This window comes from Melitaea cinxia, chromosome 10, assembly GCF_905220565.1.
Source record: "Melitaea cinxia chromosome 10, ilMelCinx1.1, whole genome shotgun sequence".
In the NCBI taxonomy this organism is placed as follows: Eukaryota; Metazoa; Arthropoda; class Insecta; order Lepidoptera; family Nymphalidae; genus Melitaea; species Melitaea cinxia.
Window position 1 is genome coordinate 7,197,136 of NC_059403.1, and position 22,547 is coordinate 7,219,682.

Here is a 22,547-nt window from a genome sequence, read left to right on the forward strand (position 1 = left end):
AAAATCCAGTCATAATAAAAATTGTGCAGTAAAATGAAATTTTATTGACTAACTAGCTGACCCAGCGAACTTCGTATCGCCTAACAGTCGATTCTTTAATTTTATTATTTTTTTTTTTTTTAGAATTTTTCTCTCCGTAAGAACCATCCTCGTACTTCAAGGAATAATTTAAAAAAAGAATTAGCGAAATCGATCCAACCGTTCTCGAGTTTTGCGCTTAGCAACACATTCAGCGACTCATTTTTATATTATAGATAATATTTATCTTCATATTCGTTAATTTTTTTTTTATTAATTTTAATTCTTTAACAAAAAATTTAAAAATTTCCATGCTCTTACATTAATAGTACCAATATTATATGAGCTTTTGTGAAAAGCTTTGCATTAAGCTTTTGAATACGAACTTTCAATGTACGTGTAATGAAACGACTCGCCGTAAAATATTATAAATCCTTATAACGTAGCGTCCATTAAACGTACCAACAAATTATGCTCTGCTTAAATGTTTAAAAAATTGTTGAATATTATAATTTCATTGTAAAACAGTCAAAAAAGCGCAATTTATTATACACATCTTTACGAAAGATAAAGGTGACTCGAGTTTAAATTGGGACCGACATTCTAAATCATTAAGTGTTTTTGTTTAAAAATAAATCATCTTCTGTTTGGCGGTAAAAGGAATTTGTATAGAATATGTGGTATATGTGGTGGATTAAGCTTTGATCCTTCTCCTACATGGGGAAAGAGGCCTAGGCCCAGTAGTGGGATATTACAGGCTGAAGCGTATGTAGTATATTAAGGAAAAATTTAAGATATAGCTGATCTGACTCCAATTTCCTTACTAGGATATTTATATACTAGTATTACATACATTCAATTGTATAATTATGTTTCATTACATTTTTTATATATAAAAAGTGCTCCAATTTTATGAAAACAAAAAATATATCATCATTTCCCTAGTGTAACAAGCCGTATACCAAAAATGATCAGAGCATAATCAATCCATCATACGAAACGAACACGTGTCATGTCGCGATTCATCGTCGCATGCATATATTTTCCTACGATGCTCTACGATAAATATTATTTTTTATAAGTATATTATACAAAGAAATTTCATCTCATGTTAAGTGCATGAAGAGTCTAATGTAACGAACTGAGGTAGGGCACAGCAGGAAATATCCTTCTCAAAATATGGAGCAGCCCGACTGGGGTATTATCTCGACCTTACAGAAGATCACAGCTAAATAATACTGTTTTCAAGCAATGTGGTGGTGTGGGGGAATCGGGGATAGGGTCGGCAACGCGCTTGCAATGCTCCTGATGTTGCAGGCGTCTACAAACTACTGTAATCGCTTACCGTCAGGTGATCCGTACGCTTGATTGCCGACCTAGTTATATGTATAAAGAAAAAAACTTTACTTTTAACAAAAAAAAATAACTAAGTAATGACGTCAAATTAGTACGATAATCAAAGCAACTGACTATTGCTAGTGATTCTACGGTTTCTTTCTGTTTATTACAAACGTATGTCTAGGCCATAAAAACGCTAGTCTTAGTTTGTGAGTAGTAAGAAAAAGACGAAATTTGTAATTTTTACTCAAATATAGGTAAAGAATTTACGGCTTTGCTATTCTAAATTAGTCGTTTTTAAATTTCACTCGCCCTCGACGGTGAATTAAAATATCTAAAGGAACCAGCATGACTCGAAATTTTGAAATTTTTATATCCGCTAAGTCACAATGACGCAGAGTGGCAAATTAAGTTTCAATCCTTTTTCTAAATCACAAGGAAAGGAAGGCACAGAATACAGGGTTGTTTTAGTACAATATTTTTCAAGTATTCAAACAAATTACATGGAAAAACTCTATATTGTCTACTTAATTTATTATAGTCATGCTTTTTTATCCCCTTCGTAATCATGCACGTAAGCTATGTCAAATGCTAGTTGGTAATTTCTATTCCAAGATTAACAAATATTTTTAGATATTTATTATAGCAACTAGAACCGAGGTTTAACAAAGACGGAGAACATCTCATAGACACATGAAAAAGCATTTAGGCTAAAAACAAATAATTGTTTAAATACAAATATACACTCTGAGGAGTAATCTTAGTATCCGCATCTTTCTGCATCAGTAGAAATTTCGTCACAGCTACAAAAAAACGTATGTTAACCAAATACACTATTACCTGAATTGCAAGTAATTTAAAATGGCAAAGGCCATTTACGTATTTCGCATTTATTTTTTATTAAATAACTATTTTTTTTTATGTCACTAGGTCGGCAAACAAGCGTACGGCTCACCTGATGGTAAGCGATTACCGTAGCTTATAGACACCTGTAACACCAGAAGCATCGCAAGCACGTTACCGACCCAATCCCCAATCCCCCCAGGAGCTCTGGTCACCTTACTCACCAACAGGAACACAATACTGCTTGAAAACAGTATTACTTTGCTGTGATCTTCTGTAAGGTCGAGGTACTACCCCAGTCGGGCTGCTCCATATTTTGAGCAGGAAATTCCTGCTGTGCCCTACCTCAGTTAGATTATTTCGAAATTGTTTATTTTAAAATTTCTTACAAATTGTATTAAAACGGAGTGTAATCAATAAATGAACGACTTTAACGCTAGATACATTTGCCGGCTCTTGCGCTAATCGCTTGATGCATTGCCTAGCTTTCTCACACCAACCCAAACGCCATCTATCGTTACCTGACGGTATGTTCACTTCGTAATGACCGTAATTTATGATTTTGAAGTTTAGTTCGTCTTTAATAGTGTTTGAATCATAAGTTAGACATCTTTTGAAAACTGCACTTGATCTTCATTGTAGATAACTGAGGATAACTATTCGATTCATTTCATTTACAATTACACTCATTATAAACAGTAAATCGGTTTCAAAAACAAATTACTGCGTTATCACCCCTCACCGTGTTGAAATTATTATAAAAATTATATCTGATTCTTATTTAAATAATTCGGATCCCATTTTTCGTTAGGTATTGACAGTCTTCACTTTAGTTAGTACTGGTATGTTCACCATGCGATTTAATCATATCTATAGATTTGATCAGATTTTTAAGTATCTATCAATAAATAATTAGCATGAAACATAGATATATATATGTACTTTTTCATATTTATACGTTGTTTAGCTAAATCCATTATTAGTTTGTAAATTTTCACGGTCACTTTTTGAACCTGCCGATATTTTGATGATCTTGCAGACACCATGGACGGTACCACCTACAGACGGTAGATTCAAAAGTGATTATTGAATATGACTAAAATATTACGACTTTTTTTGTGTGCGCTGTCTCATACTTTAGCTATTATTATTATTAATTTTATCGAAGTAACATAAACACAGCAAAAAAGATCTTAATAATAATCTAAAGCAGCACAATTGAGAAATAATCTTAACAATAAGTATGAAAATATTTCAAAATTTAAAAGAAATATTATTTATTTATTTATTTATTTATTTATTTATTTATTTATTTATTTATTTATTTATTTATTTATTTATTTATTTATTTATCAAGGTTTGCTAGCAGTTGTTACATTTATGATATATTGCAGTATTAATTTTATTATAGACTACATATCTAAATGTACCACCATATAAAACTAAATACGACATGCAAAGTTATCATGTTAATGAAACAATAGAACAAAAAATTGATGAAACATTAGCAAAAACTCAAAAGAAAATAAAGCATAAAATTTAAAGATTCTATTTTCTTTTTTGTAACGCCAAACTATTAAAACAAGCAATATCATTATAATATAATTTTAACTAGCTATACCCATGCAAATAATTGACACTAATTAAGTATAATAATTATCACTTAACAAAATTATAAAAAGCATTTATATACGTGAGTTGATTTGAAATTGAACAAAAAATTTACCGACCGTCAATCATATTGACGTTGTTTAAAAATTAAAGCCGTGATATATATTATCTTATACTATTAAACGAGCAATTCTTGTATATATATATATATATATATATGTATATATATAATTTGAATCTCGGAAACGGCTCCAACGATTTTCATAAAATTTAGTGTACAGGAGGTTTCGGGGGAGATAAATCCATCTAGCTAGGATTCATTTTTAAAAAATTTCTTTTTATCCCTGTTTTTAGGGAGTGAAAAAAATATCGTTAGAATACAAAGGTAAATTTCGAATCTGACAATTTAGTTGCAATAGCTCGGTGGGAAATCGGCCGGTCGGGATCAACCGAGAAGATCATGGTTCAAATCCCCATGTCCCTGAAAAAATATTTTTTCTTTTTTTTCTAATTGCACTCTTTATTTTTTATTTAAATAGGCAGTTCTTATTTGTTATTATTATGTCAGTAAAATCGAAAAATATTATTCATATTTTATCATTATTATTTTTTAATTAATTTTTATTTTTGATTTTTTATATTTATTTATATTTTTATTATTGTCGGTAAAAAAAATATTATTCATATTTTATAAATATGTAATTCGTATTTAAATATGATTTTCAAAACAAACACGATTTGTTGGAGCGCCTATCAGTTTTGAGAAGCAATTACTCTCAATTTTGTAATTGTGTATTTTATATCAATTTTTAATTTATCGTTATTTTTTATTTTTATTTTGCGTTAATTCATTATTAATAATTGTGACGCGGTGTTGGCGCAACGGTTACAGACATGGATTGTACCTGTTGCGCTGGCGGTTGCGAGTTCGATCCCCGCACATGACAAACACTTGTATTGGCCATACAGGTGTTTGCCGTGGTCTGGGTGTTTGTGCAGTCCTTGTGGGTCTCATCACCGTGCCTCGGAGAGCACGTTAAGTCGTCGGTCTTGGTTGTTATCGTGTACAACTGATAGCGATCGTTACTCATAGTAGGAAATATATCCGCCAACCCGCATTGGAGCAGCGTGGTGGATTAAGCTCTGATCCTTCTCCTACATGGCGAAAGATGCCTATGCCCAGTAGTGGGATATTACAGGCTGAAGCGTTGTAATTGTGTATTTTGTATCAATTTTTAATTTATCGTTATTTTTTTTCCGTTAATTCATTATTAATAATTGTGTTTGCAGGCAAACGAAAAAAAATCGACTTCAATTACATCGACAAGTAATACATTGTAGGTACACGAAAAAATAGTCAAGAAATACGCATTATCAAAGATTACTCCAAAAGTTGTAATCAGATCTCGATGAAATATGACCACATGATAAACATCGGCTTTCGATTAAGTTAAAAATCATCAAAACCAGTACACCCAGTAGTATGTTAAGTATTATGTAGTTAATGTAAAGTTATGCGGATTTTCGAGAGTTTCCCTCGATTTCTATATATCGTACCTTCGGTGCAACAAAGTCAAAACAGCTCATTTCTTAATTTTACAGGAGAGGACTTTTAATTCTTTTTTTCGCTTTTACTTCCTCATTTCTGGATTACTATTTATGGTAGGTTTGAAATCTTTATAAAATTAATAGTTTACTTTCTTTGCTATAGTTTAAAAATCTTATATTAAACTAGCGACCCGCCCCGGCTTCGCACGGGTGCAATGCTGATACTAAACATACTACAGAATGTCTTTATTTATAGTATGAAGCTAGCTTATGACATGGTTATTAACATAATAATAACATTCAAATATTCGTCGTTAGATTACACGTTGTTACAGAATGCGTTGAAGAAATAAAGGTTCACTGCTCGTTCCCCGTAGGTGATAGCGTGATAATTTGTAGCCTATATGTTGACCCGACTTCTTAATAATATTCGTGGCAAATTTGGAGTCAATCCATGCAGTACTTTTTGAGTTTATCCCGGACATACATACAGACAAACAGACAAAAATTCTAAAAACTATATTTTTGGCTTCGGTATCGATTGTAGATCACACCCCAAGTATTCTTTTAAAAAAATATTCAATGTACAGTTTTGACTTTCCTACCATTTTATATTATATGTATAGATTATCAAAAAGTCCTAATAAAAGTCATCACCAAAAAAGTGTCCTGAATTGTGACTTTGTTACACCGAAGGTGCGATATATATATATTGAGTTTCCTTCAGCCGAATTGAGTAACCTCCTCCTTTTTTGTAGTCGGTTAAAAAAGTCTTCATCCAAACCGGCAGTGAATCATTTTAACTCTCTCTTCTACTACTAATCCTTCACGATTTACTAAAAATACCTATACCTATATAGTACTATTCAATTAAATTTAAATTGATAAATAATATATTTTTAGTACAATAAATTAGTTACACTATCATCATATATATTAATACGCTAAGATGTTTGCCTCCCTTTTTAGAAAAAATCTCAAAACTACTACACATACATTTTATATCATATTGTGCTTGCTCTACCGGCATCAAGAACTAAAAAAAATATTATTGTTTTCGTTTTTGTAAATTAATTAATTATTAAAAGTACCTGGGTGACCGAGCTAAGCTCGGTATTTTTAGTAAATCGTGAAGGATTAGTAGTAGAAGAGAGAGTTAAAATGATTCACTGCCGGTTTGGATGAAGACTTTTTTAACCGACTACAAAAAAGGAGGAGGTTACTCAATTCGGCTGAAGGAAACTCAATATATATATATCGCACCTTCGGTGTAACAAAGTCACAATTCAGGACACTTTTTTGGTGATGACTTTTATTAGGACTTTTTGATAATCTATACATATAATATAAAATGGTAGGAAAGTCAAAACTGTACATTGAATATTTTTTTAAAAGAATACTTGGGGTGTGATCTACAATCGATACCGAAGCCAAAAATATAGTTTTTAGAATTTTTGTCTGTTTGTCTGTATGTATGTCCGGGATAAACTCAAAAAGTACTGCATGGATTGACTCCAAATTTGCCACGAATATTATTAAGAAGTCGGGTCAACATATAGGCTACAAATTATCACGCTATCACCTACGGGGAACGAGCAGTGAACCTTTATTTCTTCAACGCATTCTGTAACAACGTGTAATCTAACGACGAATATTTGAATGTTATTATTATGTTAATAACCATGTCATAAGCTAGCTTCATACTATAAATAAAGACATTCTGTAGTATGTTTAGTATCAGCATTGCACCCGTGCGAAGCCGGGGCGGGTCGCTAGTTTAATATAAGATTTTTAAACTATAGCAAAGAAAGTAAACTATTAATTTTATAAAGATTTCAAACCTACCATAAATAGTAATCCAGAAATGAGGAAGTAAAAGCGAAAAAAAGAATTAAAAGTCCTCTCCTGTAAAATTAAGAAATGAGCTGTTTTGACTTTGTTGCACCGAAGGTACGATATATAGAAATCGAGGGAAACTCTCGAAAATCCGCATAACTTTACATTAACTACATAATACTTAACATACTACTGGGTGTACTGGTTTTGATGATTTTTAACTTAATCGAAAGCCGATGTTTATCATGTGGTCATATTTCATCGAGATCTGATTACAACTTTTGGAGTAATCTTTGATAATGCGTATTTCTTGACTATTTTTTCGTGTACCTACAATGTATTACTTGTCGATGTAATTGAAGTCGATTTTTTTTCGTTTGCCTGCAAACACAATTATTAATAATGAATTAACGGAAAAAAAATAACGATAAATTAAAAATTGATACAAAATACACAATTACAACGCTTCAGCCTGTAATATCCCACTACTGGGCATAGGCATCTTTCGCCATGTAGGAGAAGGATCAGAGCTTAATCCACCACGCTGCTCCAATGCGGGTTGGCGGATATATTTCCTACTATGAGTAACGATCTGTTATGCCTAGGTTTAATTCGCGGTTAGTGTTGACGCCGCTATTTTAATTACTTTAAATATTTCATTTTCCATACGGTCGAGTTAGTTGCCGTTTACCATCCAGCGTGTCACTATATATATATTTTATACAGAAAAGGAAAGTGAGGTGTTTCTAGGGACAGTTACTGTAAGTGTTTGGACTATTAAATAAACTTTATCAATATTTAACCAGTTGTGTGTCTATTCTAAAAGACTACCGGGAGGTGCCGCGTAATAATTGGTGTCAGAAGTGGGATGTCGTAAGTGGTTTTCTGTGCAAAACCCTGACATCCGAACCCTGGCACCCAGGTACGTCATTAGACATTACACAAGGTCACAGGCCCCACGTTGCCGTGCCTACATCAGATATACGTCTCAGGCCCCACGAGCCGAGGCAGGTCCACCAAACACACGGAACTTCTAGCAGATCTACAGCCCCACGCTGCTGAGACTGCGTCCCAGCAGAAGAACCCTCACCAGGCAACCACACCATCATCTACATTTCATATACACGTCGCTATATTGCAACGTGACGCGTTAGCTGCAATACGACTCACAGAGCCACCACGTGTCCGAGTTCCGGCCCCGCAACGTCATCAACACGTGTCACGCTTCCCAGCAGATATGATCGCGCTTGCTGTTTCATTGTGAGTTTTCTATTTTACTAAAAGCCTAAAAGTGAATAAGTGCTAGTGATCAGTGATTCTTTCCCAGAAGATTAATATATCTTAACCTTTTTTTTTAATAAACCTTAAATTCAGTAACAAGCTTAGTATATTTATAGAGTCACGTATATACAACTTCTACAAAAATCTATTTACATTTTTACTAAAATTACTGTTATTTTTAATTGAATGCCTCCTAAAAAGGAAAAGACTGTAATTGAAGAAGCTCGCTCTGATTCCGACAGCAATTATTCAGATCCATCTTTAAAGTTCTCAAAACCGAAAATGGCTGAGAAGATAACTCTATCTATTCTTACCAAATTTATAAAACCTTATAATGGTGATCGCGAATCTTTGCCAGCTTTTCTCACAAACTGCGAAAATGCTATTTCTCTCGCAACCGCTGACCAGCAGAATGTGCTTTGTAAATACATTATATCACAGCTTGAAGGCAAGGCACAAATGGCTTGCTGTCTTAAAACATTTAATAAATGGTCCGAAATAAAATCATTTTTAAAAGTCACGTTTGGTGAGAAAAAGCATTCTACGCATCTTTTAATTGATCTACAGAATTGTAAGCAAAATTCAACAGAAGATGTCACGCAATATTCATTAAGAATTGAGTCTTGTATAACACGATTACTATCTGATATACATTACAGCTGCGAAAACTCAAATGAGTTAATGCTAAGGAAGGTTAGCTGCTATGGAGGATTTGGCATTGAATACTTTTTTATTAGGGATTAATTCAAATTTATCGCAAATTGTACGCTGTCGCAATCCTAAGACGCTATCTGAGGCTATCACACTTGCTATTGAGGAGGAAAAGCTTTTAAACCTAACCAAAATTTCTCAACAACCTTCTAAATATTGTTCAATTTGCCACAGATCAGGTCATAACACCTCTGTTTGTTTTAAAAACCAAAAACCTAATTTTACTAAATCTAACAATTTTCAAAAAACATTTCATCTACCTATCCTCTTATTTTAAGTCGACCTTATAAACCTAATTTTAATTATAATAATAAATATTGTGTTTATTGTAAAAACAAGGGTCATGTTATAAACGAATGTCGCAAACGCGAATATAACAATAGCCGCCGCATACTGCAACCCGATTCTTCTCAGATTGCACAAAGTGACGCCACGGGTTCACGTGCACCGAATAACGTATCGCGCGTGCACCATTGTGATAATATTGATCGATGTAATACTTCTTTTAACGAAAACGATTTAAACTAAATCCGATTTCGGCCTCGTGCCAGTCGAAATCGTCGGCTATAAACGGCACAAACTCCATTTTCGATTCTCTATCATCTCAGCCTCCCCGCGAGGTAGGCCTGAGTCATATCATTATGAATACTATTCCTAATTCTTATAAATTAAATGCATCTCAGTCCCAGCCGCTGAGTCTCACTGAATCTCATAAATTAAATGCATCTCAGTCCTAGCCGCTGAGTCTCACTGAATCTCATAAATTAAATGCATCTCAGTCCTAGCCGCTGAGTCTCACTGAATCTCATAAATTAAATGCATCTCAGTCCTAGCCGCTGAGTCTCACTGAATCTCATAAATTAAATGCATCTCAGTCCCAGCCGCTGAGTCTCACTGAATCTCATAAATTAAATGCATCTCAGTCCTAGCCGCTGAGTCTCACTGAATCTCATAAATTAAATGCATCTCAGTCCTAGCCGCTGAGTCTCACTGAATCTTATAATAATAAGTCTCTTAAATCTCATAAAAAAAAAAAATCTCAATCATTCTATACCAATACACGCAATCACGCATTCTAACATAAATAAAGCCAGCACAATCGTAAAGTCAAGCTTAAATACTTTTAATTCTACTATTCGAAGACTAAACCAAAACGAAATTAAATTAAATTCCCATATAACTATACCTACTAAATGATATTCTTTCTCAAGTTACAAAGCAAAATGATAACTTATACTACGTAACGCGAATAAATAGTTTTAACAATCTAATTGAAAGTTCCCTGATAACAATTTCTAATTTCTTAGACATAATCCTTAATTCTATTTTATTTTAAAAGCAAATATTTTAGCTAACATGTTTCTACTACAACAAAAGATTATTTTCATATTAAAAATACCATTAATATACCCAGAAAAATACATTGTTTCCAAAAATATTCCTTTACCGACTCCACATGATAAAAATGCTAACACGTTTTCTTTAATGCAACCGACTAAAGCTTATATTGCAGTAACAGATGATAAGCTCAGTTACGTCTTGTTAGATAACTTAAACAATTGTAAGTTGATAAACGATGAGTATTCTATATGCCCTATGCTCAGCATTTATTCGAGTATAAATAATCCCTGTTGTGAAAGTAAATTGTTAACAGAAGTAGTCCTATCAATGTCACCTGAATGTAATCATAAACTTTTGTATAGTAATGTCGATATTTGGCAAACGCTTAGTAATAATAAGTGGATCTTTGTTCAATCTAAACCATGTAAATTAACTGTTAAATGTAATGAAACTCTCAAATCGTAATGTATTCAAATTCTAAATAAATGTTTTTTATACTAACTCTAAATATTAAACTAATGTCTTAAGATTACCAATGTACTATCTCTTACACTACTCATTATACTAACTCTTATGTTAATTCTTATAATAAATAATAATCTTTACTCTAAGATAAACACACTTAGATACTTATAAAAGTTTGTTATGATTTTTTTATTTATGAATTTTGGCAATTTTTGACAATTTTATAAATTTTATGATTTTTGTGAATTTTATTAAATTTATATTTTCTTTAAGAATTGTTTGTGTGTAGAATAGACTAACATTAGTCATATAAGTTAAAATGTTACTAACACATATGGATGAATTTTCTGAAACAAACTTATTATTATAATTATCACATTATTATAATTTTATAATAAAATGTCAAATTCTTAATTATTGATGATAATATTAACATTGTTGAAATTTTAGCTAAGCAGCTCTCTTATTGTTTAATGATTAATTTTATTTTTTAAATCCAATTAATTAATATTTTGGTAAAAATTGTAAAACGCTCATTTTCCTTTCTGACCTTTTCGATTTTAGTCGCGTCTCAATTCCGCTTCATCTTTAAAGATAAAGCTCCATCAAAAGGGGGGAGATGTTATGCCTAGGTTTAATTCGCGGTTAGTGTTGACGCCGCTATTTTAATTACTTTAAATATTTCATTTTCCATACGGTCGAGTTAGTTGCCGTTTACCATCCAGCGTGTCACTATATATATATTTTATACAGAAAAGGAAAGTGAGGTGTTTCTAGGGACAGTTACTGTAAGTGTTTGGACTATTAAATAAACTTTATCAATATTTAACCAGTTGTGTGTCTATTCTAAAAGACTACCGGGAGGTGCCGCGTAATAATTGGTGTCAGAAGTGGGATGTCGTAAGTGGTTTTCTGTGCAAAACCCTGACATCCGAACCCTGGCACCCAGGTACGTCATTAGACATTACACAAGGTCACAGGCCCCACGTTGCCGTGCCTACATCAGATATACGTCTCAGGCCCCACGAGCCGAGGCAGGTCCACCAAACACACGGAACTTCTAGCAGATCTACAGCCCCACGCTGCTGAGACTGCGTCCCAGCAGAAGAACCCTCACCAGGCAACCACACCATCATCTACATTTCATATACACGTCGCTATATTGCAACGTGACGCGTTAGCTGCAATACGACTCACAGAGCCACCACGTGTCCGAGTTCCGGCCCCGCAACGTCATCAACACGTGTCACGCTTCCCAGCAGATATGATCGCGCTTGCTGTTTCATTGTGAGTTTTCTATTTTACTAAAAGCCTAAAAGTGAATAAGTGCTAGTGATCAGTGATTCTTTCCCAGAAGATTAATATATCTTAACCTTTTTTTTTAATAAACCTTAAATTCAGTAACAAGCTTAGTATATTTATAGAGTCACGTATATACAACTTCTACAAAAATCTATTTACATTTTTACTAAAATTACTGTTATTTTTAATTGAATGCCTCCTAAAAAGGAAAAGACTGTAATTGAAGAAGCTCGCTCTGATTCCGACAGCAATTATTCAGATCCATCTTTAAAGTTCTCAAAACCGAAAATGGCTGAGAAGATAACTCTATCTATTCTTACCAAATTTATAAAACCTTATAATGGTGATCGCGAATCTTTGCCAGCTTTTCTCACAAACTGCGAAAATGCTATTTCTCTCGCAACCGCTGACCAGCAGAATGTGCTTTGTAAATACATTATATCACAGCTTGAAGGCAAGGCACAAATGGCTTGCTGTCTTAAAACATTTAATAAATGGTCCGAAATAAAATCATTTTTAAAAGTCACGTTTGGTGAGAAAAAGCATTCTACGCATCTTTTAATTGATCTACAGAATTGTAAGCAAAATTCAACAGAAGATGTCACGCAATATTCATTAAGAATTGAGTCTTGTATAACACGATTACTATCTGATATACATTACAGCTGCGAAAACTCAAATGAGTTAATGCTAAGGAAGGTTAGCTGCTATGGAGGATTTGGCATTGAATACTTTTTTATTAGGGATTAATTCAAATTTATCGCAAATTGTACGCTGTCGCAATCCTAAGACGCTATCTGAGGCTATCACACTTGCTATTGAGGAGGAAAAGCTTTTAAACCTAACCAAAATTTCTCAACAACCTTCTAAATATTGTTCAATTTGCCACAGATCAGGTCATAACACCTCTGTTTGTTTTAAAAACCAAAAACCTAATTTTACTAAATCTAACAATTTTCAAAAAACATTTCATCTACCTATCCTCTTATTTTAAGTCGACCTTATAAACCTAATTTTAATTATAATAATAAATATTGTGTTTATTGTAAAAACAAGGGTCATGTTATAAACGAATGTCGCAAACGCGAATATAACAATAGCCGCCGCATACTGCAACCCGATTCTTCTCAGATTGCACAAAGTGACGCCACGGGTTCACGTGCACCGAATAACGTATCGCGCGTGCACCATTGTGATAATATTGATCGATGTAATACTTCTTTTAACGAAAACGATTTAAACTAAATCCGATTTCGGCCTCGTGCCAGTCGAAATCGTCGGCTATAAACGGCACAAACTCCATTTTCGATTCTCTATCATCTCAGCCTCCCCGCGAGGTAGGCCTGAGTCATATCATTATGAATACTATTCCTAATTCTTATAAATTAAATGCATCTCAGTCCCAGCCGCTGAGTCTCACTGAATCTCATAAATTAAATGCATCTCAGTCCTAGCCGCTGAGTCTCACTGAATCTCATAAATTAAATGCATCTCAGTCCTAGCCGCTGAGTCTCACTGAATCTCATAAATTAAATGCATCTCAGTCCTAGCCGCTGAGTCTCACTGAATCTCATAAATTAAATGCATCTCAGTCCCAGCCGCTGAGTCTCACTGAATCTCATAAATTAAATGCATCTCAGTCCTAGCCGCTGAGTCTCACTGAATCTCATAAATTAAATGCATCTCAGTCCTAGCCGCTGAGTCTCACTGAATCTTATAATAATAAGTCTCTTAAATCTCATAAAAAAAAAAAATCTCAATCATTCTATACCAATACACGCAATCACGCATTCTAACATAAATAAAGCCAGCACAATCGTAAAGTCAAGCTTAAATACTTTTAATTCTACTATTCGAAGACTAAACCAAAACGAAATTAAATTAAATTCCCATATAACTATACCTACTAAATGATATTCTTTCTCAAGTTACAAAGCAAAATGATAACTTATACTACGTAACGCGAATAAATAGTTTTAACAATCTAATTGAAAGTTCCCTGATAACAATTTCTAATTTCTTAGACATAATCCTTAATTCTATTTTATTTTAAAAGCAAATATTTTAGCTAACATGTTTCTACTACAACAAAAGATTATTTTCATATTAAAAATACCATTAATATACCCAGAAAAATACATTGTTTCCAAAAATATTCCTTTACCGACTCCACATGATAAAAATGCTAACACGTTTTCTTTAATGCAACCGACTAAAGCTTATATTGCAGTAACAGATGATAAGCTCAGTTACGTCTTGTTAGATAACTTAAACAATTGTAAGTTGATAAACGATGAGTATTCTATATGCCCTATGCTCAGCATTTATTCGAGTATAAATAATCCCTGTTGTGAAAGTAAATTGTTAACAGAAGTAGTCCTATCAATGTCACCTGAATGTAATCATAAACTTTTGTATAGTAATGTCGATATTTGGCAAACGCTTAGTAATAATAAGTGGATCTTTGTTCAATCTAAACCATGTAAATTAACTGTTAAATGTAATGAAACTCTCAAATCGTAATGTATTCAAATTCTAAATAAATGTTTTTTATACTAACTCTAAATATTAAACTAATGTCTTAAGATTACCAATGTACTATCTCTTACACTACTCATTATACTAACTCTTATGTTAATTCTTATAATAAATAATAATCTTTACTCTAAGATAAACACACTTAGATACTTATAAAAGTTTGTTATGATTTTTTTATTTATGAATTTTGGCAATTTTTGACAATTTTATAAATTTTATGATTTTTGTGAATTTTATTAAATTTATATTTTCTTTAAGAATTGTTTGTGTGTAGAATAGACTAACATTAGTCATATAAGTTAAAATGTTACTAACACATATGGATGAATTTTCTGAAACAAACTTATTATTATAATTATCACATTATTATAATTTTATAATAAAATGTCAAATTCTTAATTATTGATGATAATATTAACATTGTTGAAATTTTAGCTAAGCAGCTCTCTTATTGTTTAATGATTAATTTTATTTTTTAAATCCAATTAATTAATATTTTGGTAAAAATTGTAAAACGCTCATTTTCCTTTCTGACCTTTTCGATTTTAGTCGCGTCTCAATTCCGCTTCATCTTTAAAGATAAAGCTCCATCAAAAGGGGGGAGATGTTATGCCTAGGTTTAATTCGCGGTTAGTGTTGACGCCGCTATTTTAATTACTTTAAATATTTCATTTTCCATACGGTCGAGTTAGTTGCCGTTTACCATCCAGCGTGTCACTATATATATATTTTATACAGAAAAGGAAAGTGAGGTGTTTCTAGGGACAGTTACTGTAAGTGTTTGGACTATTAAATAAACTTTATCAATATTTAACCAGTTGTGTGTCTATTCTAAAAGACTACCGGGAGGTGCCGCGTAATAGATCGCTATCAGTTGTACACGATAACAACCAAGACCGACGACTTAACGTGCTCTCCGAGGCACGGTGATGAGACCCACAAGGACTGCACAAACACCCAGACCACGGCAAACACCTGTATGGCCAATACAAGTGTTTGTCATGTGCGGGGATCGAACTCGCAACCGCCAGCGCAACAGGTACAATCCATGTCTGTAACCGTTGCGCCAACACCGCGTCACAATTATTAATAATGAATTAACGCAAAATAAAAATAAAAAATAACGATAAATTAAAAATTGATATAAAATACACAATTACAAAATTGAGAGTAATTGCTTCTCAAAACTGATAGGCGCTCCAACAAATCGTGTTTGTTTTGAAAATCATATTTAAATACGAATTACATATTTATAAAATATGAATAATATTTTTTTTACCGACAATAATAAAAATATAAATAAATATAAAAAATCAAAAATAAAAATTAATTAAAAAATAATAATGATAAAATATGAATAATATTTTTCGATTTTACTGACATAATAATAACAAATAAGAACTGCCTATTTAAATAAAAAATAAAGAGTGCAATTAGAAAAAAAAAGAAAAAATATTTTTTCAGGGACATGGGGATTTGAACCATGATCTTCTCGGTTGATCCCGACCGGCCGATTTCCCACCGAGCTATTGCAACTAAATTGTCAGATTCGAAATTTACCTTTGTATTCTAACGATATTTTTTTCACTCCCTAAAAACAGGGATAAAAAGAAATTTTTTAAAAATGAATCCTAGCTAGATGGATTTATCTCCCCCGAAACCTCCTGTACACTAAATTTTATGAAAATCGTTGGAGCCGTTTCCGAGATTCAAATTATATATATACATATATATATATATATATATATATACAAGAATTGCTCGTTTAATAGTATAAGATATTATATATTTTTATATAAGTATTTCATAAATTTTTACTATATATACCTTTTTTGATATTTGTTATCAATTATTTGTTTTGAAATTACGCTTTAAAATTTCTAACTAATAGTAACAGAGCAACAGCAATAAATATCAGCCCAAAACTATGTTGTTTTAGTTTTTAGAAACCGTAAAACGATATTGAAAACACACTCCTGCTATTTTTGATTGGAAAATAATGAACATTTTGGTGATTTTTCACGATGGTGGCTGAATTAGGCCATTCAATATTTATAGCAACACACGAAATATAACAAATATTTTTCTTGCAATTTACAACATACTCAGTGGATTTTAATATTGGCAGTATATATTGTTCGTTATAGTTTCAGAAGTATAATTTACTTTTATACAATTTCTTTCATACTCTCCAAAGATCTAAAAAATCGAAGACAGTCTCGTTTAAAGTATACAGAATGGATTTTTAAAAAACCGACTTAAAAACACTCGACGTGCAAAAATATTTGTTTTTTTCGAATCCCCTTGATATCACTGATGTGATGAATGCCGAAACCTCAGAAGTAAAACTTTTTCGAGTTTTCACAATTAAGTAATACATTGGCAAATATATATATAAAAACACATATTTACAGAGGAACAAAGAACCTGCTCTTATTTTGAAGTTGATTGAAAATACTAATGATGTTAAGTATTTACCTTACCATCCACATTGATACTACGAATAACACAACGTATTCTATGAAATTGTTTTTCAATTACGAAGCTCAACATGCAGTTTTATACAAATAAGACGTCTAAATAGCACTAAATAGAGAATTTTTAGTATAACTGATGTAGGGCACAGCAGAAAATTACCTGCTCAAAATATGAAGCAGTGCGACTGGGGTAGTACTTTGTCCTTACAGAAGACCACAGCCAAATAGTACTATTTTCAACCAGTATTGTATTCCTGTTGGTGAGTAAGGTGACCAGAGCACCTGGGGGGATTGGGGATTGGGTCAGCAACGCACTTTGTATGCTTCCCTATTTATTTATATATTTAAAAATAAATCAATTTATCAGTAACTGTTTTTGTATTGTTCCGGTGCCAGTTTTGTACCACACACCGTAATAAAGTGTATTCTCTTTAATATTCTATAGTGCGACGAATAACTCACGAGCTTTTCGCCGCTTCACTCTGCGAGATAATTAAACAGCTCGTGTCGCTCGCAGCCGCGTCTAAACAAACACCACGCGAAATCTGTCACGACGCGATGACAGCGTTTCGTTTAAATCGAATGCAAAATTGATGAGTTTCAATTAACATTTTTTTTGCTATTGAATAAATTAAATAATATTTTTTTTTATTAATATTAAAATTTAATTTTATAAAATTAACGAAGGTAGAGCAACTCTGCCATTTATTGTTCAAAAGTGTTGTATCAACTGATCTCAACCATAAATTGACATACATCAGGGAACATACTAAAAAAGTAACGTGCAACTAAACATGGAATCTCTACATTTTTTAAGTCGGCTAAATAATGCATTGATTCGTGCGACAATTTACGCGTAAATTGTAAAATTTGATACCACAAGTAGGTAAAACATAGATACAATACAATCTCACGCGGATGAAATACAAGAACGAATAAAAGATTTCACTTCAAGACATGCATCAGCTTTCGATTAAAATAAGAGTCGTCAATATTTCATACACCCAGTAAAAAGTTATGAGGTATAATTTTACATAGGGTGACGAAAAAACAGTCAAGTAAATACGCACTGTGTTAGATCTTGATTAATTTTTAATGGCACACCACCCTTTTGTCAAAAAAAGAATGAGCAGTAAAAAGTTCTGAGGTAACATTTAAAAAAATACAGTCGAATTAAAAACCTCCTCCTTTTTTGGAACTCTGTTAACCGTGTTTTCATGCATTCATTTCGTATGTACAGACTCTAATCAGTAACAGTTTTCTCGTACAGATTCTGATGTAATAAACATACCTTACTAAATTTAGGTTTGGTAATATGTAGTAGCACTTTACATAGATAACCTGTATTTAGTAATTCTGCAATATCTCCGTTACACGAACACTTTTTGATCATAAGCTTTCTGACATTTTATAAAAATGATAAATTAGTTAGATAATTTGTGAATTATGTCTGTATTTACTAAAAAATAATAAATTTAAATAAATAAGTTCAAGTTACTTTATAATTTATATGATACTAGCTGTACCCTGCGTACGTCGCGACGTACGCTTTTTTTTTTCAATGGTACCAACTAAACCTTTGTGGGCTCATGCACAACACTTTGCTGAAGAACATGACATGATCAAATGCATAGTTTACGATTCTATAAAGGATTATTATATATATACCTTACCCTTTCATGAATTCAAGATCGTCGATCAATGACAGGAGGTCAATTTGAAAATTTTATTTTCATTAAAATCACAATCGTCCATCAATTTTTATATTACTCCAAGCCATATCTAATGGAATGATAATAAATGCAGATTGTAGTCGGATAATATAAAAACAACGCGAACCAAGATGGAATACAAAGCCGGTTCCCCGAGCTCTACGTTGACTCCTGAATATTTACATCTGTGGAGATTGAATCTGTAATATGTATTGTATTTAGAAACACGAAGTTGTTTTTTTAAACAATTACATTTAATTCCCGTTCTAATTAGAAATTATTATCACTGTTAACGCCGATGAATTCGCCAATGACACTTAAAATGGAGAAAGCAAAAATTATCTTTTTATAATATCAGTTCTCATTCAGCCTGTAACATCCCACTGTTGGGTATAAGCCTCTTTCTCCAAGTAGAAGAAGAATTGGACTTAATCCACCACTCTGCTCCACTGCGGATTGACGGATATGTTCCCTACTATGAGTTACGATCCTATCAGTTTTTTATGATAACAACCGGGACCGACGGCTTATATTCACAAAACCACTAGAAATAGCCAAAAGAAATACTTTCACTTTTTTATATATGTCCAGGGTACCAAGATACGGCAAGACAACTCGCATAGTCAGGGACTTCGACGGGGACACGGAAGTCGTGATTACGACCAGAGTCGTGGCGGCCAAAGACCTAAAAGAAAAACTGGTGCACCGCTATGGCAACAAAGCCAAGCAAAAGGTGCGTAGGTGGCCTCCGTTCTGGTAAATGGCTTCCGTGAGGGTTCAAAAATCAACCGCTTAACGGTGGACGAAGCTCTCATGAACCATTTCGGCCACTTGACTATCGGGAGCTGAGAAGGTAGTCCTCATCGGAGACGTAAACCAACTGTCGTACATCGACAGGGATAGCCTGTTCGAAATGCGGTATTGTAGACCAATCCTGTTAATGACTATTTCGTGCGAGTTGTCGTGCACGTATCGTTACCCCAAAGACGTCGCCTTTGCCATCAGGAAGGTTTACAAGACCGTGTACAGCTCAAGCACAAAGATCCGATCTCTGCGAGTGGAGAGCCTCACGGGCGCGCGCATTCCTGTAGGAAAGGACCGGACCTTTTTACCTGGTCTTTACGCAAGAGGAGAAGAGATTGCTGACTGACCAGGAATACGGGTCCGGTGAGGGATCACGCGTCTTAACCATCCATGAGGCGCAGGGCCAGATCTATGAGGACGTCATCGTCCTCTAGACCAATACAAGGAGGCTTAAGATCCACGACAGCGATCGCACGCTGTAGTCGCGGCGACTAGACACACCAACACCTGTGTCTATTACACCGACGACCGTAACGACGCAATTGGTCGCTTTGTGGCGAGGGCAGCCAAGACGACGGACAAGAAAATCCTTGAGCATTGTCTCAAGATGGCCATTCTCCATAGAGATGGCGCCGAAAAAAAAAAGAAGAGAAAAATGGATAAAAAGATTGTTCAAGTACACAAAAAAGTGCCTACTAACAATAACATAGGTTAAGTGTACATTGGGTGTAGCTAATAAGTGTACATATATTTTAGTTAGTAAGTAAGTGTAAAAATAATAAAAATAATAACTATAAAAAAAACAATATGTAGAATAGTCTTGGTCAATGAACTCGCGTCAATTTTTGAAAATTATAAGGCTAGTTTCTAAATTTTCTAAAGTTGCAGTGAAGTACCGATGCATGTTTTAAAAAAAAATATGGAATAGAAAAAGCACGGGCATTATATCATCATCATTACAGCCTATACAGTCACTGCTGGACATAGGCCTCCACAAGTTTACGCCAAAAATAACGTGAACTCATGTGTTTTGCCCATAGTCACCACGCTGGGCAGGCGGGTTGGTGACCGCAGTACTGGCTTTGTCGCACCGAAGACGCCATTATAAGCCTATGGATATATCACTAATATAAAAAAAAAATCCTGTAACTACTACGTAAAATTTAATGTAGGTTTTATCTTAATATATTATATTTTAGTGGTATGTTAAGATTAAACCGAAAAGTGGAAGGAGATACAAGTCTATAAACATTTGTAGTAAAATTTTATTTCCAAACTCTTCGCGTACAAAGTTACTGGTAAAAGATATTTTAAAATAAAACTATTTAGTTTTAAGTTTTACAACGTTGTCAAGATGTCGTATTTTATTTCATTTTTATTTCACGATTAAAGAATTTCTCATTTATTAGCGTCTGTAAACTTTATTGCTTATAAAAGTATTTTTATGTATAAATTATCGTTAGTTTGAACGTGAAATTATTTCTAAGTATTTTTTTCTCGGATTGTGTAAATAATACGACTATATTTGCGAGCTTTTCTGAATACTTACTGTGAAATAAGTTTTTATTCAAATCATTACATTTAAATGCAAAGGATACATATGTATACGGATAGATTAGTTACATAACCGAACAAATACGCAAAGTTATTGTTCAGCTCGCAGAGTTATAAAATAAATAAATTTCTAAAATAAAAGTAGCCTAAGTTACTCCTTACTATATCAGCCATCTGCCAGTGTAAGTGCTGTCAAAATTGGTCCAGCCGTTTTAGAGATTAGCTGGAACAAACAGACATACAGATAGACAGACATACAAAAATTGTAAAAAATATTATTTTGGTTTATGTATCGTGTAGTATACATCTTTAGGCACTTAGTAAAAGGTGGTTATTTTAATATTACAAACAGATATTCCGATTAAATTCATTTGTGTATATATTATTTATAATTAATCTTACTTGGAATTATATTAATTTATCGAGAAACAAAACTTAAGACACGACCCCAGCAAGATGTATATCGTTTGTCAGGTATCCGGAAACTCACATAACATAAGCACAAACGTCCAGACCTCGACGAAACGTGTGTTGTCTGCATGGGCCAATGTTGAAAGCCATTAATCTTAAAGAAGAATTAGAACTTTATAAGTACATATTTTTATACCTCATTATTAAATATTGTTTTAGTAACAAAACTTTAATAACAACTAATAAATTGTAAAATAAGTCATTAAACTAAAAATATATTAAATACAATTTACTAATGTACGTAATAACATAATAACTTAATTTAATATTTAAATTATAATGACGAGTCTATTAAGCAATTACTCGCATATATTATATGAGTTGAATTTATAATCAATGGGTATTCGTCCCTTTGAATTTAACGTTTTCGTGATTCATTTCCGCACACATTAATACTCTACCGATTCAATGAAATTTTTATGATTTTAAAAATAATTTTACTACTTCATTTAATACTTTGCTATACTGAATCAGTTGAAACGTCGCACTGATGTACGTATTTTCTATACAGTTTCAAGCTTGGGATCTAATCCATTAGGATCTTTGTTTCTTTTGGTTGTTGGAAATATCCCTGAACTGGTAGGAAAAATATTTCTTATTAGTGTACCGGTTTCTATCAGGCGTTTATGGTAACAACCCTTCAAAGCACTGTGTTGACACTTTCAGCGAAGAGTACCTCAAGGAAATCAAATCAATT

General features: G+C 33.0%; 2 long non-coding RNA genes across 2 annotated transcripts; both read right to left on the bottom strand.

Moving 5' to 3' along the window:
* Window positions 1–8,500: 8,500 nt before the first annotated feature.
* On the bottom strand, window positions 8,501–8,908 carry LOC123657373. Its single transcript, XR_006743700.1, has 2 exons — window positions 8,844–8,908; window positions 8,501–8,575 (listed from the first exon to the last, which is right to left on the bottom strand). It is a non-coding gene; the product is annotated as an uncharacterized LOC123657373 (long non-coding RNA).
* Window positions 8,909–12,325: 3,417 nt separating this feature from the next.
* Window positions 12,326–12,733, bottom strand: LOC123657370. The gene is made up of 2 exons (XR_006743699.1): window positions 12,669–12,733; window positions 12,326–12,400 (listed from the first exon to the last, which is right to left on the bottom strand). It is a non-coding gene; the product is annotated as an uncharacterized LOC123657370 (long non-coding RNA).
* Window positions 12,734–22,547: the final 9,814 nt, after the last annotated feature.